Below are 20921 nucleotides of genomic sequence, written 5' to 3'. Positions count from 1 at the left end.
CCACTTGGGGCCAGTGGTAGGGACACAGACTCCCAGGAAGAGATGGGGGGTGGGCATCCAGGTGGAGCCTGAAGGGTGCAGTACCTTTTTGGAGGAGGCGTGGTTCACAGGGATAACAATGGTGACTTGTATTCATTGTGCAACTGTGACCCACGAGACTCCCTGCAGGCTGCTCACATGCCTGACATCACCCAAGTCTCCCAGTTAGGCAAGAGGCACAGTTATTGCCCCATAAGGGAGAGCAACACAGGGAGGGGATGCTGGCAAAACCAGAACCACCACCGGGTGACAGCTTGGGAGTGGAGGGGTGGGCAGCCTGAGGTCACAAGGGGGATTCTGGAAACATGGAGGTTTTTTCCTGCTTGACATTAGTGCAGAGTGGATCTTGACTGAGGGGACAGAGAGACAAATGAAAGGTTCTTTCTCTGGGAGGCTTAGAGACAGGTATGTCAGTGACAGGAGGGAGGGTCCCTTGGCAATGACATGGAAGGCAGGAAATACAGATCTGAAAGCCTAGAGGTATAATGACCACAACTACCATAACCTGAACTGACTGACTGCTGAGTCTCAGAGACTGTGTGAAGAGCTGTCTGTACTCTGACAATTTAAACCTTGTAAGTACAATTTTATTTATTTAATTTTTTTAAAAAATGATTTATTTATGAGAGAGATAGAGCTAGCTAGCTAGCTAGATAGATAGATAGATAGATAGAACGAACACTGGACCATCACTCTGAGGGCATTCACGATCAGAGTCAAACTTGGGACCCCATGCTTGTTAGTCCAGTGTTTTAACCACTACACCACCTCCCAGGCCTTGGCAGAGGTCCTCTGATGACTCAAGTTGTGTAGATGAGCTAACAGAGGCCCACAGATGTGCCCGGGAACCCATGAGGAAGCAGCAGGTCTATCTACTCTGGGAGCCTGACCTTCTTCCCTCATGCCTATAAAGTCTCAGCATCACAAGCTCCATTGCATGGAGAACTGCAGTCCAGTCCCAACCTTGTGCCTGGAGGCACCTGACTTCCCCAGGGGAAGGGAAGTGGCTTCCCCACAGTTTCCTCCTACAGTAAGGGAGGTAGTGGTGTCTGCAGGGCAAACCTTCACACATGGCTCCCAGCTCCAAAATCTCAACAACCACAAAGATAAGAGACAGTGTGTCTGCCTATAGGGGACAGACAGGCTGCCTGGGAGACAAGGTATAAATAAGGCACCAAGGAGTCGGGTGGTAGCACAGTGAGTTAAGCGCACGTGGCACAAAGTGGAAGGACCGCTGTAAGGATCTTGGTTTGAGCCCCCCTGGCTCCCCACCTGCAGGGGAGTCGCTTCACAAGCAGTGAAGCAGGTCTGCAGGTATCTGTCTTTCTCTCCCCCTCTCTGTCTTTCCCTCCTCTCTCCATTTCTCTCTGTCCTATCCAACAACAACGACATGAATAACAACAACAATAATGACAACAACAGTAAAAAACAAACAAGGGCAACAAAAGGGAAAATAAATAAATATTAAAAAATGTATAAAAAATAAACAAGACAGCAATAAGAGTGAAGTGACATGGCTGAGAGCTGAGAGTGGGGCTCCTGCATACTTCCTGACACTGTATGCTGTGTTTTTCCCTGTTTGTAGACAACCATCATTTTCCTCACACACATTCCTTCTCCTTCCTGGCAATATTTTGTCTTAAGAATGTTTCAAGCACCACAAAGATGAAAGACTTACAGCAAAGTTCTACACATCCATTACCTAAATTCAACCACTAGCATTTATTTACTATCTTTTTCTTTTTTACCAGAGCATTGGTTTATGGTGGTGCTGGGGATTGAACCTGAGACCTCAGAGCCTTGGGCATTAAAAATCTTTTGTATAACCATCATGCTGTCTCCTAGCTCAAGACCACCATCACCACCACCACCACCGCTTACTACTACTACTACTGCAATGATGACTATTATTTATTTATTTTTACCAGAGCACTGCTCAGCTCTGGCTTATGGTGTTACAGGGGATTGAACCTAGGACCTTCCATGACACAGGCATGAAAGTCTTTTTTTTCAGAACCATTATGCTGTCTACCTAGCCCTTAACCACCAGTGTTTAGCACACCTGCTTTAGCACACAAGCCTTCTGCACACAGCCATCTGTCTAGCAGTGCATCCTGGGTGCACTCCCCAAGTAAATTGTGGACATGTGTTTCCTACACTTTAATCAATGGATCATTTATTGATATCAAATGTTTTTTTGAGGGTCTACTCTGGGCTGGGCATTGTCTCAAATGGGCTAGAGGAGTTCCTTTTTGAAGAGGAATAGTCTATGGAATCATTATTTCACAGTCAAGTCTTTCATTGATTTTATTTGCCCCTGTGTCTTCTTACTTTGTTGGCTTTGTTGGGGTTCTTGAAAGTAAAGTCCAGGAGACTTACGGTAATCAGTGTGTGTTGGAGAACTTTAATCAGTCCTGGGAGGTTTCTGGAAAAGCCAAGCTTGGCTGGTTCTGAAGGGTAAAAGAAGCACCCAATAAAATGTAAAATACATATCTACAGAAAACTTTTTTTAAAAAAAGATCTATTTATCTTTTTTTTTTTTCCCCTCCAGGGTTATTGCTGGGCTCGGTGCCTACACCATGAATCCACTGCTCCTGGAGGCCATTTTTCCCCCCTTTTTGTTGCCCTTGTTGCTGTAGTCTTGTTGTGGTTATTATTATTGCCATTGTTGATGTTCGTTGTTGGAAAGGACAGAGGACTCCCCTGTAGGTGGGGAGCCGGGGCTCGAACCGGGATCCTTACGCCGGTCCCTGCACTTTGCGCCACATGCGCTTAACTCACTGCACCACCGCCCAACCCCCAAAAAGATCTATTTATCTTTTAATGACAGGGAGAACCAGAGCATCACTGTGGCATATGCATTGCCAGGTATCAAATTCAGGACTTCATGCTTGAGGTCCAACAGTTTATTCACTGTGCTAGTTTTGCGTGCTAGTCCCTCCAGACTTGATCTTAGCCAAAAGGCTGATAAGCATTGTGCTAGTCTCTCGTTGGGAGGAGATTCTCTAGGCCTCCCTGGTGGGGCTCTCCTCACCCTCTGGTTTCCGCTGTCTTGACCAGCACCATTGCTATTCTTTCACGGCACAGCCATACTTTCACTCACCCTGTTTGTCACAGTTGGGTGTCATGTCTTGTCCATGTTCAAGGTCAGGCAGCTGGTACAGGGGAGACTGCCAGCTCATTCGGGCTTGAGAATAAATGTGAGCAAGAAACATGTATCCATGTCTCTTGAAGGGAGTGAACAAGGACAGGAGGGTCAGTTTCTGCAGATGTGGAAGAACTGGATGAGGAGTTTGGGCGAGACCTTCTCACCCAGTCTATTAATGAGTGCTTACTACATCCATGCTAAATGCTTAGCCATGATTCATTCCCTCCTCACAACCACCTCATGGAGCAGGCCCTGTGATTACCCTCTTCACAGGGGATGACGTGAGGCTCAGAGTAGGGAAAGTAGCCAAAGGCCACCCAGGTATAGAAAGGTGATAGCCTCAGCCCCTATTCCTGAGCGGCTCCTGCTGGGGACCTCTAAGTGCAATGGCAGCCCCCCCCAGCTCTACTCTGGAGATGGACAGGGCTTTTTCTTTTTTTTTTAAATTTATTTTTTAATATTTATTATTATTATTTTATTTTTTAATTTAAGAAAGGATTAATTAACAAAACCATAGGGTAGAAGGGGTACAACTCCACACAATTCCCACCACCCAATCTTCATATCCCACCCCTTCCCCAGTAGCTTTCCCATTCTCTATCCCTCTGGGAGCATGGACCCAGGGTCATTGAGGGTTGCAGAAGGTAGAAGGTCTGGCTTCTGTAATTGCTTCCCCGCTGAACATGGGCGTTGACTGGTCGGTCCATACTCCCAGTCTGCCTCTCTCTTTCCCTAGTAGGGTGGGTCTCTGGGGAAGCTGAGCTCCAGGACACATTGGTGGGGTCTTCAATCCAGGGAAGCCTGGCTAGCATCCTGATGGCATCTGGAACCTGGTGACTGAAAAGAGAGTTAACATACAAAGCCAAACAAATTGTCGAGCAATCATGGACCCAAAGCTTGGAATAGTGGAGAGGAAGTGTTAGGGAGGGTACTCACTGCAAACTCTAGTATACTTCTGCTTTCTTACTTTGGTGCCATACTCCAAACTCAGTCAATTTCTGCTTTGTGTTTCTACTTCTTTTTTTTTTTTTTACATGCATAACATTCCCCAGATTCCCATTTAACAATACAACCCCCACTATTTCATTCATCATTTTTCATGGACCTGTATTCTCCCACCCACCTACCCACCCCCGAGTCTTTTACTTTGGTGTAATACTCCAATTCCATTTCAGGTTCGACTTGTGTTTTCTTTTCTAATCTTGTTTTTCAACTTCGGCCTGAGAGTGAGATCATCCCATATTCATCCTTATGTTTCTGACTTATTTCACTCAACATGATTTTTTCAAGGTCCATCCAAGATCGGCTGAAAATGGTGAAGTCACCATTTTTTACAGCTGAGTAGTATTCCATTGTGTATATATACCACAACTTGCTCAGCCACTCATCTGTTGTTGGACACCTGGGTTGCTTCCAGGTTTTGGCGATCACAAATTGTGCTGCCAAGAACATATGTGTACACAGATCTTTTTGGATGGATGTGTTGGGTTCCTTAGGATATATCCCCAGGAGGGGAATTGCAAGGTCATAGGGTAGGTCCATTTCTAGCCTTCTGAGAGTTCTCCAGACTGTTATCCACAGAGGTTGAATCAATTGACATTCCCACCAGCAGTGCAGGAGGGTTCCTTTGACCCCACACCCTCTCCAGCATTTGCTGCTGTTACCTTTTCTGATGTGTGACATTCTCACAGGAGTGAAGTGATATCTCATTGTTGTCTTGATTTGCATTTCTCTGACAATTAGAGACTTGGAGCATTTTTCATGTGTTTCTCGGCCTTTTGGATCTCTTCTGTGGTGAATATTCTGTCCAATTCCTCCCCCCATTTTTGGATGGGGTTATTTGTTGTCTTGTTGTTGAGTCTGGCAAGCTCTTTATATATGTTGGTTATTAAACTCTTATCTGATGTATGGCATGTAAAGATCTTCTCCCATTCTGTGAGGGGTCTCTTGATTTGGGTAGTGGTTTCTTTTGCTGTGAAGAAGCTTTTTAATTTGATGTAGTCCCATAGGTTTATACTTGCCTTAGTCTTCCTTGTAATTGGATTAGTTTCACTGAAAATGTCTAAAATTTATGCGGACAAAAGTTCTGCCAATATTTTCCTCTAAGTATCTGATAGTTTCTGGTCTAACATCCAAGTCCTTGATCCACTTGGAATTTACTTTTGTGTTTGGTGAAATACAGTGATTCAGTTTCATTCTTCTGCATGTTTCAACCCATTGTTTCCAACACCATTTGTTGAAGAGACTCTGCTTTCCCCATGTAATAGTCTGGGCCCCTTTGTCAAAGATTAGATGTCCATACGTGTGGGGCCTCATTTCTGGGCTCTCAATTCTATTTCACTGGTCAGTGTGTCTGTTCATGTTCCAGTTCCAAGCAGTTTTGATGACAATGGCTCTATAATACAGTTTGAGATCTGGCAGTGTGATGCCTCCGGTTCTGTTCTTTTTTCTCAAGATTGTTTTGGCAATTCTAGGTCTTTTCTGGTTCCAGATAAACATTTGTAGCATTTTTTCTATTCTCCTAAAAAATGTGCTTGGGATCTTGATGGGGATAGCATTAAATTTGTAGATGGCTCTGGGTAATATATTCATTCTGATGATGTTAATTCTTCCAACCCATGAACATGGAATATCTTTCCACTTCTTTGTGTCTTTTTCAATTTCTTTGAGTAGTGACTCATAATTTTCAGTATACAAGTCTTTCACTTCTTTGGTTAGGTTTACTTCTAGATATTTTATTGTTTTTGTTGCTATAGAAAAAGGAACTGATTTCTGGATTTCAATTTCTTCTAACTTAGTGTTTGCATAGAGGAATGCCACTGACTTTTGAATGTTAATTTTATAGCCTGACACATTACTGTATTGCCTGATGATTTCCAAAAGCTTCTTGCTGGATTCCTTAGGTTTTTCCATGTATACTATCATGTCATCTGCAAATAAGGAGAGTTTGACTTCTTCTCTTCCAATCTGTATGCCTTTAATTCCTTGCTCCTGCCTGATTGCTATGGCAAGAACTTCCAACACTATGTTGAATAGTAATGGTGATAGTGGGCAGCCCTGTCTAGTACCTGATCTGAGTGGAAATGCTTCCAGTTTTTCACCATTGAGTATGATGTTGGCTGTAGGTTTGCTATTATAGACTCCACTATCTTCAGGAATTTTCCATCTATTCCCATTTTTTGTAGTGTTTTGATCATAAAGGGATGTTGTATTTTGTCAAAGGCTTTCTCTGCATCTATTGATATGACCATGTGGTATTTGGTCTTGCTTTTGTTGATGTGGTGGATCACATTGATTGATTTACGTATATTAAACCAACCTTGCATGCCTGGGATAAACCCCACTTGGTCATGATGAACAATCTTTTTGATATATTGCTGTATCCGGTTGGCTAGAATTTTGTTCAATATTTTCGCATCTATGTTCATCAGAGATATTGGTCTGTAGTTTTCTTTTCTTGTTGTGTCCCTGTCTGCTTTTGGTATCAGGGTGATGTTGGCTTCATAGAAGCTGGCAGGGAGTATTCCAGTGTCTTCAATCTTCTGGAAGACTTTTAAAAGTAGAGGTATTAGTTCTTCTTTGAAAGTTTTGTAGAATTCATTTGTAAAACCATCTGGTCCAGGACTTTTATTTTTGGGAAGATTTTTGATAACTGTTTCAATTTCATTAGCTGTGATGGGCCTGTTCATGTTATCCACTTCCTCTTGACTTAGTTTTGGAAGTTGGTAGGTATCTAGGAAATCATTCATTTCTTCCAGGTTCTCTAGCTTGGTGGCATATAGTTGTTCATAGAAGCCTCGCATGATATGTTGAATTTCTGCAGTGTCTGTTGTGATATCTCCTCTTTCATTTACTATCCGATTTATTTGGGTCTTCTCCCTTTTTTGTTTTGTGAGTCTGGCTAAAGGTTTGTCGATTTTGTTTACTCTTTCGAAGAACCAACATTTACTTTCATTGATCTTTTGTATGGTTTTCCTATTCTCAATGTTATTTATTTCTGCCCTAACTTTAGTAATTTCTGTCCTTCTGGTTGCTTTAGGATTCCTTTGTTGTTCTTCTTCTAGGTCTTTGAGATGTGCAATCAGGCTGTTTATTTGTGCCTTTTCTTGTTTCCTAATGTGTGCTTGTATAGCTATGAACTTCCCTCTTAGGACTGCTTTAGCTGTGTCCCAAATATTTTGATAGCTTGTGTCTTCATTTTCATTGGACTCTCGAAAAATTTTGATTTCTTCCTTGATTTCCTCTTTGACCCAGAAGTTGTTAAGAAGTGTACTGTTGAGCTTCCACATTTTGGGACTGTTACTAATCTTTTGTTGATTTTTAAGTGTTAGTTTAATTCCACTGTGGTCTGAGAAGATGCTTGGGATGATTTCAATGCTCTTGAATTGGCTGATGCTGTCTTTGTGGCCTAACATATGGTCTATCCTTGAGAATGACCCATGTAGATTTGAGTAAAATGTGTATTCCAGTTTCTTGGGATGAATGACTCTGAAAATGTCCAATAGTTCTAGTTTATCTATCTCTTCATTTAGCTCCCTTATGTCTTTACTGATTTTCTTCCTGGATGATCTGTCAAGTTGAGATAGTGGGGTGTTGAAGTCCCCTACTATGATTGTGTTACTGTTAATATATTGCTGTAGCTCTTTCAGTAGAAGTTTGATGTATTTAGATGGCTTCTCATTGGGTGCATAGATATTAATAATTGTTAAGTCCTCTTGACTGATCCTCTGAGCATTAAGTAGTGTCCATTCCTATCTTTTTTAATCTTATGTATTTTAAAGTCTATCATGTCAGATATGAGAATAGCTGTTCCTGCCCTTTTTTGTGGGCCATTGGCTTGAATGATAGTTTTCCATCCTTTCACTTTAAGTCTGTGTTTGTCTTGTTGTGTTGGGTGAGTTTCCTGTAGACAACATATTGTTGGGTTGTGTTTTCTGATCCATCTTCCTGCTCTGTGTCTTTTAATAGGTGAATTCAGGCCATTGACATTTATTGATATCAAAGACTGAAGATATTTTAACGCCATTCTTGTAGAGTTTTAGAGTGTTTTGATATATGTCCTATTTGTGGTGGTCTGGTTGTTTATAGGAGACCTTTCAGAAATTCTTTCAGGGCAGGCTTGGTGATGGTTGCTTCCTTCAACTGTTGCTTGTCTGAGAAGGTTCTGATGCTTCCATCTAGTCTGAATGACAATCTAGCAGGATATAGTATTCTTGGCTGAAAGCCTTTCTCATTGAGCACTCGATAAATATCTTGCCATTCTCTTCTGGCCTGTAGTGTTATTATGGAGAAGTCTGCTGCTAATCTTATGGGTTTTCCTTTGTAGGTGACTCTGTTTTTCTCTTGCAGCCTTGAGGATCCTTTCTTTATCCTTATTCCTTTCCATTCTAAGTATGACATGTCTTGGTGTCTTTAGGTCTGGGTTAATTCTGTTTGGGACCCTCTGGGCTTCTTGTATCTTTATGTCTTTGGTGTTGTCTAGACTAGAGAAATTTTCAGCTATTATGGCCTGGAGAATGCTTTCTTCCTCTCCTTCTCTTTCTTCCTCTGGTAAGCCAATAATGCGTATATTGTTTCTTTTGAAGTCATCCCATAGGACTCTGTTGTTGTTTTCAGCATCTCTTAATCTCTTTTTGAGATGTCTTACTTCTTTTTTAGTTGTCTCTAATTCATCTTCAATCTTGCTAATTCTGTCTTCAGCCTCATAGATTCTATTCTCTCTGCCCTCTACTGCTTTCTGGAGTTCATCTATTTTGTTGCCCTGCTCTGATACTGTTTTAGCTTGTTCAGCTAGTTACCTTCTTAGCTCAGAGATTTCAGCTTTCAGCTCTCTAATAACCATGAGATTATTAGAATTTTCTTCCATATTCTCATTTGTTGTTCCTGCATTTCTGATTACAATTTTTTCAAATTCTTTACTCACTCCTGTTATTATTTCCTTAGCTAATGTTTGGATGTTGAACTCGTTGTTTTGAGCTTCACCCTCTGGAGGACTTTTAGCTGGACTCTTGTCCTGGTTCGAGTCCCCAATATTTTTTCTTGTTGTTTTAACCATTTTATATATTATGTTATGAGTTCCCTTTATCAGTACTTTTCAAATTATTGATCACTATTGCCTGGATTGACTTGTGTCTAAGTAATTTAATTAAAGGGTTTACCGTGGTGGAAGTTAACAGTTTTTTTTCAGTCCCTGAGTTGGAGCTCAGTGGTGTAAAAGCCTCTTTTTTTTCTTCCCTGTAGGCTATGGGTGCCTGAGGGCTTTTAAACTATCAATAGGCTTCTTAGCTTAATCACTGACTCCTGACCAAGAGATAAAGCAGGGTGTGGCAGAGATAATCCAGTGGTTATGCAAAGAGACTTTCACAGCCCCTCAGCTATGCCACCGAGGTATAGGTCTTCTCCTGAGTTTCCCGGTTAGATCTCTGTACCCTGGTGTCCCTCCCTGTTGCTGCTCCAGATTCTGAGGGTAGTAGCAATGGAGACTCAGAGTTGCACTTGGTGAGTCTCTGGGGAGTCCTTTCCTCCCTTCAGCTGTCCCCTTGTTGTGGAGCAGACTGGAGGTGGTGTCTCCACTGACAAACTGCTGAATGTTAGCAGTCACTTAATCTCTCCTTAGGCCCCTCTCTCCTCTCTGTCACCAGCCACGCGTGTTTGTACTCATGGGTGATTTACTGGGTTCCTGTGGTCATTCTAGTCCTGTCTTGTTTTGGTCCGGGTGGTCTCCTTTGGTATTCCTAGTTGATCCGGGAGAGGAGAGGAGAGGAGAGGAGAGAAAGCGATCTGCTGCTCGTAGCTCCGCCTCCAGAAGTCGAATGGACAGGGCTTTTTCAAAGCAAGTCTCTTTTAAAAAGAAGTTGGGGGGTACGGTTGTGCAACAGGTTAAGTGCAAGAACCAGCTTAAAGATCTCAGTTCAAGTCCCTGGCTCCCCACCTGAATCAGGTCTGCAGGTGTCTTTCTCTCCTGCTCTCTGTCTTCCCCTCCTCTCTCCATTTCTCTCTGTCCTATTTAACAAGGGAAACAAAAATAGGAAGAAATGGCCTCCAGGAGCAGTGGATTCATAGTGTAGGCGTCGAGTTCCAGCAATAACCCTGGAGGGAAAAAAAAAAAGTTTCTGGGCTGGAGAGACAGCACAATGGTTCTGCAAAAGACTTTCAAGCCTGGGGATCTGAGGTCCCAGGTTCAGTCCCCAGTACTACCAAAAGCCAGGGCTGAGTAGTGCTCTGTTCATTCTCTCTTTCTCTCTCTTTCATTAAAATAAACAAAATATTAAAAACTAAGTCTTTGACTTAAATAAACTTGACTTATGGACCTTTTGCACCTGAATGGTTGTTATTAAAGGACTTTATTCTTCAAAAAGTAAAAAGTAGTGGTCCAGGAGGTGGCACAGTGATAACACTTTGGACTCTCAAGCATGAGGTTCCGAGTTCAATCCCCAGCAGCACATGTGCCAGAGTGATGTCTGGTTCTTTCTCTCTCCTCTTATCTTTCTAATAAATAAATAGAATCTTAAAAAAAAAAACAAAAAACCCAAAAAGTAAAAAGTAAAGTTACTATATGACCCAGAAATTCTATCTATTCAATGACATTGAAAACATATGTCTGTGCAAAATCTATACCATGAGGGAACAGGGACACAGAACTCCAGTGGTGGGAATGGTGTGGAATTGCACTCCTGTAAGCTTGCACTTTTGTAAACCAATATTAAATCACTAATAAAAAATGAAATAAAAAATAAATAAAAAGCCCATGGATTTTTTAAAAAATTACTTATTTATTCCTTTTTGTTGTCCTTGTTGTTTTATTGTTGTAGTTATTATTGTCGTCGTTGTTGGATAGGACAGAGAGAAATGGAGAGAGGAGGGGAAGACGGGGGGAGAGAAAGATAGACACCTGCAGACCTACTTCACTGCTTGTGAAGTGACTCCCCTGCAGGTGGGGAGCTGGGACCTCCAATCTGGATCCTTAAGCAGGTCCTTGTGCTTTGCACTATGTGCGCTTAACCCGCTACGCTACGTCCGACTCCCTTACCCATGGATTTCATGGCAACATTAATCACAAGAGCCAAGAACAGAAAACAACTCCAATGTATGCATTGGTAATAGATGATGAGCTCAGTACCGCATATCCGTGGGATGGGAACTGATTTAGCCATGGGTATGAATGAATGAGGTGTTGGGGTGTGCCACCACATGAATGACTCCTGGAAGTGTATTGCTAAGTGAAATGAAAGAAGTCTTTCAGGAAGGCACAAGAAGTCTGCAGATGCACAAACCCATGGACCGTTGTGTTTTTTCTGTTTCTCTTCTCTTCTCTTCTTTCTTTCTTTCTTTCTTTCTTTCTTTCTTTCTTTCTTTCTTTCTTTCTCTCATTTCCAGAGCACTGCTTAGCTCTGGCTGATGGTGGTGCAGGAGACTGAACCTGGGACTTTGGGCCCTCAGGTACGAGAATCTCTTTGCACAACCATTATGCTATCTACCCCCGCCCGTGATTCTATTTCTATGGCATGTAGAGAAGCAGAACAATCCACAGTGACAGAAAGTAGATTACTACTCCTCTGGGATTAGAAGGAGAGGGGAGTGGAAAGTAAATGCTAATGGGTAAAGGTTTCTTTAGGGGGATTTGATGAAAGTTAGATAGTAGTGAGGGTTGTATAACTTTGAAATTACTAGAAGTAGCACCTGCAGGCAAGGGGTGGGGGGAGAGCTTCACCAGTGGTGTCCTTTCTTCTCTCTCCCTCTCTCTCTCTTTCTCTACCTCAAAAAATAAAAATTGCTGCTGGGAGCAGTGGAGTCATGCAGATATAGAGTACTAGAAATAACCTTGGTAGTTAAAAACAACAACAACAACAAAGATGGATTTTTGTGACATGTGGTTTCTTTCTTTTTTTTATTATTGATTTAATAATGATTGGCAAGACTGTAGGATAAGAGGGGTGCAATTCCACACAATTCCCACCACCGAAATTCTTCATCCTATCCCCTCCATTGAAAGCTTTCCTATTTTTGTCCCTCTGGGAGCATGGACCCAGGATCATTATGGGGCGCAGAAGGCGAAAGGTCTGGCTTATGTAATTGTTTCTTCACTGGACATGGGCATTGGCAGGTCTATTTATATTCCCAGCTTGTTACTGTCCTTTCCTTCTTCTAGCGTTTGCCCTTCTTCCGTAGCCAGTCAACAGCGTCAGGTTTCCTTTCCTAATAGGGTAGGGCTCTGGAGAGGTGGGGTTCCAGGGTACATTGGCAAGGTCGTCAGCCTGGGGAAGTCAGGTTGGCATTATGGTAGCATCTGCAAATTGGCAGTGGAAAAGCATTAAGATGTAAAGAAGAACAAATTGTTTAATTATCAGGAACCCAAAGGTAAGAATATAGCTGATGAGATTTGGGCTCTATTTTGGAAAAAGCTTACTAGCTATTTTAGCTATATTTCAAGGGGCCCAGGACTTTACTAATTTTTTTTGCCTGAGCCCAACAGCCAACATGCAGGTGGGCTAAAAGTATATTCTACCATAAATACCATGTATCTTAAATTAAAAAATAACTTTCTGCATCCGGCCTTTGCAGGAAGTGTATGCACGTGCATGCTTATGTCTCAAAGCCAAACAACTGCCCACAGTGTTCCAGCATCAAGGTGTCCATCCTTACTAAGGATGGGTACTGGGAGCTCCTGCAGGCCAGGCCCTAGCCAAGCTCTTTGCATGTGTTGCTTCATGCAATCCCCATGGCCATTCTTCCTATAAACGAGGAAGCTGCTGTACAGGTAGGTGTGTATCCACCTAGATTCTAGGGTAGCACTGTGGTAAACTGTGCCTACAGCTGTCAATGTGGGGGCCTAGGACCCCCAGGCTGGGGTGGAGACTCCACATAGACCATCCCCCTTCAGCACATGAGTCCAGTGTCCTCCTCACTCAGTTTGTTCCCCAGAGGAACCCTGCTAGTGCCTGAGTTGAATCATAGCCTTCCTTGGCTCAAAGACTTTGTGGGGTCCACCTCATCCACAGTCAAAGTCCTTTCTGTGCTCTCCTATCCCCCAATAATGGTTACATCTTTGACTTCAACTCCTTCCATTTTTTCCCTGCTCCAGCCCACAATAGTCAGCAGTCAGCAAGCTTTTCCCTCGAGGCCTTTACACATCTCTTCTCTGCTAGCCTTTGCTGGGATTCCTCTAGCCCCAGATATGAGAGCCTCATGACTCACTCTATCCTTTGTTTTGTGTCTCAGTTCATAGGCCACTTCCCCTGAACCCCATTTCCGGCCACACTCTTTCAAACACCCCTTCTGTCTTGCTTTTCATGCTGTTGCTTCACACTGTTACCCCAACACCAGGTGAGGCTCAGAGCACATAGTCAACAAAGAACTTGTTGAATGAGTGAAGCAATAAGTTAGATACAAGAAGCTGGAATTAGAGAGTCTGGGGCATAAAGTGGAAGAAAGGGTTAGGGGGCCAGTTCTAATATGAGTGCATATGGAGACTTCATCATCAATAAGCTGTTCTTAGGTTATTGGGGTGCCCTCAGCAGCTGCACACATGAGGCACAGGCCCTGAGAACCACCCTCCCTGCAGAGGCCTGGCACAAACCCAGCACTTCTGACTGGCTAGCTATAGACGGGAGGTTCCCATGATCCCACAGCAGGGTTTGATTAATGCACTTGAAGGTCTCACGGAACTCAGGGAATACATTTACTCACAAGACTGTTGCTTTATTACAAATATGAATAAGCAGCAGCAAAATAAAGGAATATAAACAGTGAGGTCCTGAGCAGAGGAGCTGCTGGCTCATGGAGTCTGGGCTTAGTATGGGGGAAGGCAGGGGCTTCTGGGCACCCAGCCTGGGACCATGTTGAGGTCCTATCCTCTTGGGTCTTGATGGATGATTTTTTCATGTAGGCACTGTGGACTAAACTCGGGCCTTTGGCAACTTTTGTGTTTCTATCTTAGCAGAGGTTGAGGAGTGTAGCTGAAAGCACTAAGACTCTAGTCACTGTTTCTTCCTCACCTGTTTCCAAGTCACTTCAATTCTCTTTACCAAAGGACACCTTTGGGCCAGTAGTTATGTAGAAAGACTTCCATATGTGAGACTCTGAGGTCCTGGGTCAATCCTTGTTATCACCATAAGTCAGTGTTGAGAAGTGTTCTGGTGAAAAACATAACAGAACAAGCCCCCCTCCCCCAAACCTCAAACAAACAAACACACACAAATAAAGCAAAAGACACTTTCACCACTCTCAATACTTTAAAAGTTTTAAGGCTTTGGGGATCTGTGTGCAGATCTTTTTGGGGAACTGTGGGCAGAGAACAAATATATCTGAGAAATCTCTTTGGGTCACTTAGGTTTCTGTTTGGAGAAAAAAGTACAAACTTGGTTTAAAACATGTAACTAGCTCTCCTCTCCTGGATCAACTAGGAATACCAAAGGAGACCACCCTGACCGAAACAAGACAGGACTAGAATGACCACAGAAACCCAGTAAATCACCCGTGAGTACAAACACGCATGGCTGGTGACAGAGAGGAGAGAGGGGCCTAAGGAGAGATTAAGTGACTGCTAACAGTTCCACAGTTTGTCAGTGGAGACACCACCTCCAGTCTGCTCCACCAACAAGGGGACAGCTGAAGGGAGGAAAGGACTCCCCAGAGACTCACCAAGTACAACTCTGAGTCTCCATTGCTACTACCCTCAGAATCTGGAGCAGCAAGAGGGAGGGACACCAGGGCACAGAGATCTAACCGGGAAACTCAGGAGAAGACCTATACCTCGGTGGCATAGCTGAAGGGCTGTGAAAGTCTCTTTGCATAACCACTGGATTATCTCTGCCACACCCTGCTTTATCTCTTGGTCAGGAGTCATTGATTAAGCGAAGAAGCCTATTGATACTTTAAAAGCCCTCAGGCTACCATAGCCTACAGGGGAAAAAAAAAAGGCTTTTACACCACTGAACTCCAACTTAGGGATTGAAAAAACTGTTAACTTATATAAAATGGTTAAAACAACAAGAAAAAATAATGGAGACTCGAACCAGGACAAGAGTCCAGCTAAAAGTCCTCCAGAGGGCGAAGCACAAAACAACGAGTTCAACATCCAAACATTAGCTAAGGAAATAATAACAGGAGTGAGTAAAGAATTTGAAAAAATTGTAATCAGAACTGCAGGAACAACAAATGAGAATATGGAAGAAAATTCTAATAATCTCATGGTTATTAGAGAGCTGAAAGCTGAAATCGCTGAGCTAAGAAGGCAACTAGCTGAACAAGTTAAAACAGTATCAGAGCAGGGCAACAAAATAGATGAACTCCAGAAAGCAGTAGAGGGCAGAGAGAATAGAATCAATGAGGCTGAAGACAGAATTAGCAAGATTGAGGATGAATTAGAGACAACTAATAAAGAAGTAAGAGATCTCAAAAAGAGATTAAGAGATTCTGAAAACAACAACAGAGTCCTATGGGATGACTTCAAAAGAAACAATATACGCATTATTGGCTTACCAGAGGAAGAAAGAGAAGGGGAGGAAGAAAGCGTTCTCCAGGCCATAATAGCTGAAAATTTCTCTAGTCTAGACAACACCAAAGACATAAAGATTCAAGAAGCCCAGAGGGTCCCAAACAGAATTAACCCAGACCTAAAGACACCAAGACATGTCATACTTAGATTGGAAAGGAATAAGGATAAAGAAAGGATCCTCAAGGCTGCAAGAGAAAAACAAAGAGTCACCTACAAAGGAAAACCCATAAGATTAGCAGCAGACTTCTCCATACAAACACTACAGGCCAGAAGAGAATGGCAAGATATCTATCGAGTGCTCAATGAGAAAGGCTTTCAGCCAAGAATACTATATCCTGCTAGATTGTCATTCAGACTAGATGGAAGCATCAAAACCTTCTCAGACAAGCAACAGTTGAAGGAAGCAACCATCACCAAGCCTGCCTTGAAAGAAGTTCTGAAAGGTTTCCTATAAACAACCAGACTACCACAAATAGAACATATATCAAAACACTCTAAAACTCTACAAGAATGGCGTTAAAATATCTTCAATCTTTGATATCAACAAATGTGAATGGCCTGAATTCACCTATTAAAAGAGTAGGAAGATGGATCAGAAAACACAACCCAACAATATGTTGTCTACAGGAAACTCACCTAACGCAACAAGACAAACACAGACTTAAAGTGAAAGGATGGAAAACTATCATTCAAGCCAATGGCCCACAAAAAAGGGCAGGAACAGCTATTCTCATATCTGACATGATAGACTTTAAAATAGATAAGATTAAAAAAGATAGGAATGGACACTACTTAATGCTCAGAGGATCAGTCAATCAAGAGGACTTAACAATTATTAATATCTATGCACCCAATGAGAATCCATCTAAATACATCAAACTTCTACTGAAAGAGCTACAGCAATATATTAACAGTAACACAATCATAGTAGGGGACTTCAACACCCCACTCTCTCAACTTGACAGATCATCCAGGAAGAAAATCAGTAAAGACATAAGGGAGCTAAATGAAGAGATAGATAAACTAGAACTATTGGACATTTTCAGAGTCATTCATCCCAAGAAACTGGAATACACATTTTACTCAAATCCACATGGATCATTCTCAAGGATAGACCATATGTTAGGCCACAAAGACAGCATCAGCCTATTCAAGAGCACTGAAATCATCCCAAGCATCTTCTCAGACCACAGTGGAATTAAACTAACACTTAACAATCAACAAAAGATTAGTAACAGTACCAAAATGTGGAAGCTCAACAGTACACTTCTTAACAACTTCTGGGTCAAAGAGGAAATCAAGGAAGAAATCAAAATGTTTCGAGAGTTCAATGAAAATGAAGACACAAGCTATCAAAATATTTGGGACACAGCTAAAGCAGTCCTAAGAGGGGAGTTCATAGGTATACAAGCACACATTAGGAAACAAGAAAAGGCACAAATAAACAGCCTGATTGCACATCTTAAAGACCTAGAAGAAGAACAACAAAGGAACCCTAAAGCAACCAGAAGGACAGAAATTACTAAAGTTAGGGCAGAAATAAATAACATTGAGAATAGGAAAACCATACAAAAGATCAATGAAAGTAAATGTTGGTTCTTCGAAAGAGTAAACAAAATCGACAAACCTTTAGCCAGACTCACAAAACAAAAAAGGGAGAAGACCCAAATAAATCAGATAGTAAATGAAAGAGGAGATATCACAACAGACACTGCAGAAATTCAACATATCATGCGAGGCTTCTATGAACAACTATATGCCACCACGTTAGAGAACCTGGAATAAATGAATGATTTCCTAGATACCTACCAACTTCCAAAACTAAGTAAAGAGGAAGTGGATAACATGAACAGGCCCATCACAGCTAATGAAATTGAAACAGTTATCAAAAATCTTCCCAAAAATAAAAGTCCTGGACCAGATGGTTTTACAAATGAATTCTACAAAACTTTCAAAGAAGAACTAATACCTCTACTTTTAAAAGTCTTCCAGAAGATTGAAGACACTGGAATACTCCCTGCCAGCTTCTATGAAGCCAACATCACCCTGATACCAAAAGCAGACAGGGACACAACCAAAAAAGAAAACTACAGACCAATATCTCTGATGAACATAGATGCGAAAATATTGAACAAAATTCTAGCCAACCGGATACAGCAGTATATCAAAAAGATTGTTCATCATGACCAAGTGGGGTTTATCCCAGGCATGCAAGGTTGGTTTAATATACGTAAATCAATCAATGTGATCCACCACATCAACAAAAGCAAGGCCAAAAACCACATGGTCATATCAATAGATGCAGAGAAAGCCTTTGACAAAATACAACATCCCTTTATGATCAAAACACTACAAAAAATAGGAATAGATGGAAAATTCCTGAAGATAGTGGAGTCTATATATAGCAAACCTACAGCCAACATCATACTCAATGGTGAAAAACTGGAAGCATTTCCCCTCATATCAGGTACTAGACAGGGCTGCCCACTATCACCATTACTATTCAACATAGTGTTGGAAGTTCTTGCCATAGCAATCAGGCAGGAGCAAGGAATTAAAGGCATACAGATTGGAAGAGAAGAAGTCAAACTCTCCTTATTTGCAGATGACATGATAGTATACATGGAAAAACCTAAGGAATCTAGCAAGAAGCTTTTGGAAATCATCAGGCAATACAGTAATGTGTCAGGCTATAAAATTAACATTCAAAAGTCAGTGGCATTCCTCTATGCAAACACTAAGTTAGAAGAAATTGAAATCCAGAAATCAGTTCCTTTTTCTATAGCAACAAAAACAATAAAATATCTAGGAATAAACCTAACCAAAGAAGTGAAAGACTTGTATACTGAAAATTATGAGTCACTACTCAAAGAAATTGAAAAAGACACAAAGAAGTGGAAAGATATTCCATGCTCATGGGTTGGAAGAATTAACATCATCAAAATGAATATATTACCCAGAGCCATCTACAAATTTAATGCTATCCCCATCAAGATCCCAAGCATATTTTTTAGGAGAATAGAACAAATGCTACAAATGTTTATCTGGAACCAGAAAAGACCTAGAATTGCCAAAACAATCTTGAGAAAAAAGAACAGAACCGGAGTCATCACACTGCCAGATCTCAAACTATATTATAGGGCCATTGTCATCAAAACTGCTTGGTACTGGAACATGAACAGACACACTGACCAGTGGAATAGAATTGAGAGCCCAGAAATGAGGCCCCACACCTATGGACATCTAATCTTTGACAAAGGGGCCCAGACTATTATATGGGGAAAGCAGAGTCTCTTCAACAAATGGTGTTGGAAACAATGGGTTGAAACATGCAGAAGAATGAAGCTGAATCACTGTATTTCACCAAATACAAAAGTAAATTCCAAGTGGATCAAGGACTTGGATGTTAGACCAGAAACTATCAGATACTTAGAGGAAAATATTGGAAGAACTTTTTTCCGCATAAATTTTAAAGACATTTTCAATGAAACGAATCCAATTACAAGGAAGACTAAGGCAAGTATAAACCTATGGGACTACATCAAATTAAAAAGCTTCTTCACAGCAAAAGAAACCACTACCCAAATCAAGAGACCCCTCACAGAATGGGAGAAGATCTTTACATGCCATACATCAGATAAGAGTTTAATAACCAACATATATAAAGAGCTTACCAGACTCAACAACAAGACAACAAATAACCCCATCCAAAAATGGGGGGAGGAACTGGACAGAATATTCACCACAGAAGAGATCCAAAAGGCCGAGAAACACATGAAAAAATGTTCCAAGTCTCTGATTGTCAGAGAAATGCAAATCAAGACAACAATGAGATATCACTTCACTCCTGTGAGAATGTCACACATCAGAAAAGGTAACAGCAGCAAATGCTGGAGAGGGTGTGGGGTCAAAGGAACCCTCCTACACTGCTGGTGGGAATGTCAATTGGTCCAACCTCTGTGGAGAACAGTCTGGAGAACTCTCAGAAGGCTAGAAATGGACCTACCCTATGACCTTGCAATTCCCCTCCTGGGGATATATCCTAAGGAACCCAACACATCCATCCAAAAAGATCTGTGTACACACATGTTCTTGGCAGCACAATTTGTAATAGCCAAAACCTGGAAACAACCCAGGTGTCCAACAACAGATGAGTGGCTGAGCAAGTGGTGGTATATATACACAATGGAATACTACTCAGCTGTAAAAAATGGTGACTTCACCGTTTTCAGCCGATCTTGGATGGACTTTGAAAAAATCATGTTGAGTGAAATAAGTCAGAAACAGAAAGATGAATATGGGATGATCTCACTCTCAGGCCGAAGTTGAAAAACAAGATTAGAAAAGAAAACACAAGTCGAACCTGAAATGGAATTGGAGTATTACACCAAAGTAAAAGACTCTGGGGTGGGTGGGTGGGTGGGGAGAATACAGGTCCATGAAAAATGATGAATGAAATAGTGGGGGTTGTATTGCTAAATGGGAATCTGGGGAATGTTATACATGTAAAAAAAAAAAAAAAGAAGAAGTAGAAACGCAAAGCAGAAATTGACTGAGTTTGGAGTATGGCACCAAAGTAAGAAAGCAGAAGTACACTAGAGTTTGCAGTGAGTACCTCCCTAATACTTCCTCTCCACTTTTCCAAGCTTTGGGTCCATGATTGCTCAACAATTTGTTTGGCTTTGTATGTTAACTCTCTTTTCAGTCACCAGGTTCCAGGTGTCATCAGGATGCCGGCCAGACTTCCCTGGATTGAAGATCCCACCAATATGTCCTGGAGCTCAGCTTCCCCAGAGACCCATCCTACTAGGGAAAGAGAAAGGCAGACTGGGAGTATGGACCGACCAGTCAACACCCATGTTCAGCGAGGAAGCAATTACAGAAGCCAGACCTTTTACCTTCTGCAACCCTCAACGACCCTGGGTCCATGCTCCCAGAGGGATAGAGAATGGGAAAGCTATCGGGGGAGGGTGTGGGATATGGAGATTGGGCAGTGGGAATTGTGTGGAGTTGTACCCCTCCTACCCTATGGTTTTGTTAATTAATCCTTTCTTTAATAAAAAAAAAATAAATAAATAAAACATGTAACTATAACCAACCGCAGTAGCAGAGGGAGCATACCAGATTCCACACAGGAATAAAGGAGGTGTGTAGATTACAAAGTTGTTTGGAGTCAAACAAGCCTGCATCAAGTCTGTCAAAATCCAGACAGCTTTTTCCCCCCTGATATGTTAATTT

At 41.8% G+C, this 20921-nt stretch overlaps 1 long non-coding RNA gene across 1 annotated transcript in view; it reads right to left on the bottom strand.

Moving 5' to 3' along the window:
• Positions 1-10955: 10955 nt before the first annotated feature.
• The window catches only part of LOC132536800 (uncharacterized), a 60925-nt gene continuing 50959 nt past the window's right edge, over positions 10956-20921 (bottom strand). The window contains exon 2 of the long non-coding RNA XR_009548336.1: positions 10956-11086. This is a non-coding gene — a long non-coding RNA (uncharacterized LOC132536800). The remainder of the gene's footprint in view (positions 11087-20921) is intronic.

Source organism: Erinaceus europaeus, chromosome 2 (genome assembly GCF_950295315.1).
Source record: "Erinaceus europaeus chromosome 2, mEriEur2.1, whole genome shotgun sequence".
In the NCBI taxonomy this organism is placed as follows: Eukaryota; Metazoa; Chordata; class Mammalia; order Eulipotyphla; family Erinaceidae; genus Erinaceus; species Erinaceus europaeus.
The sequence above is the reverse complement of the archived record's forward strand: the minus strand, read 5'-3'. Positions and strand labels throughout refer to the sequence as shown.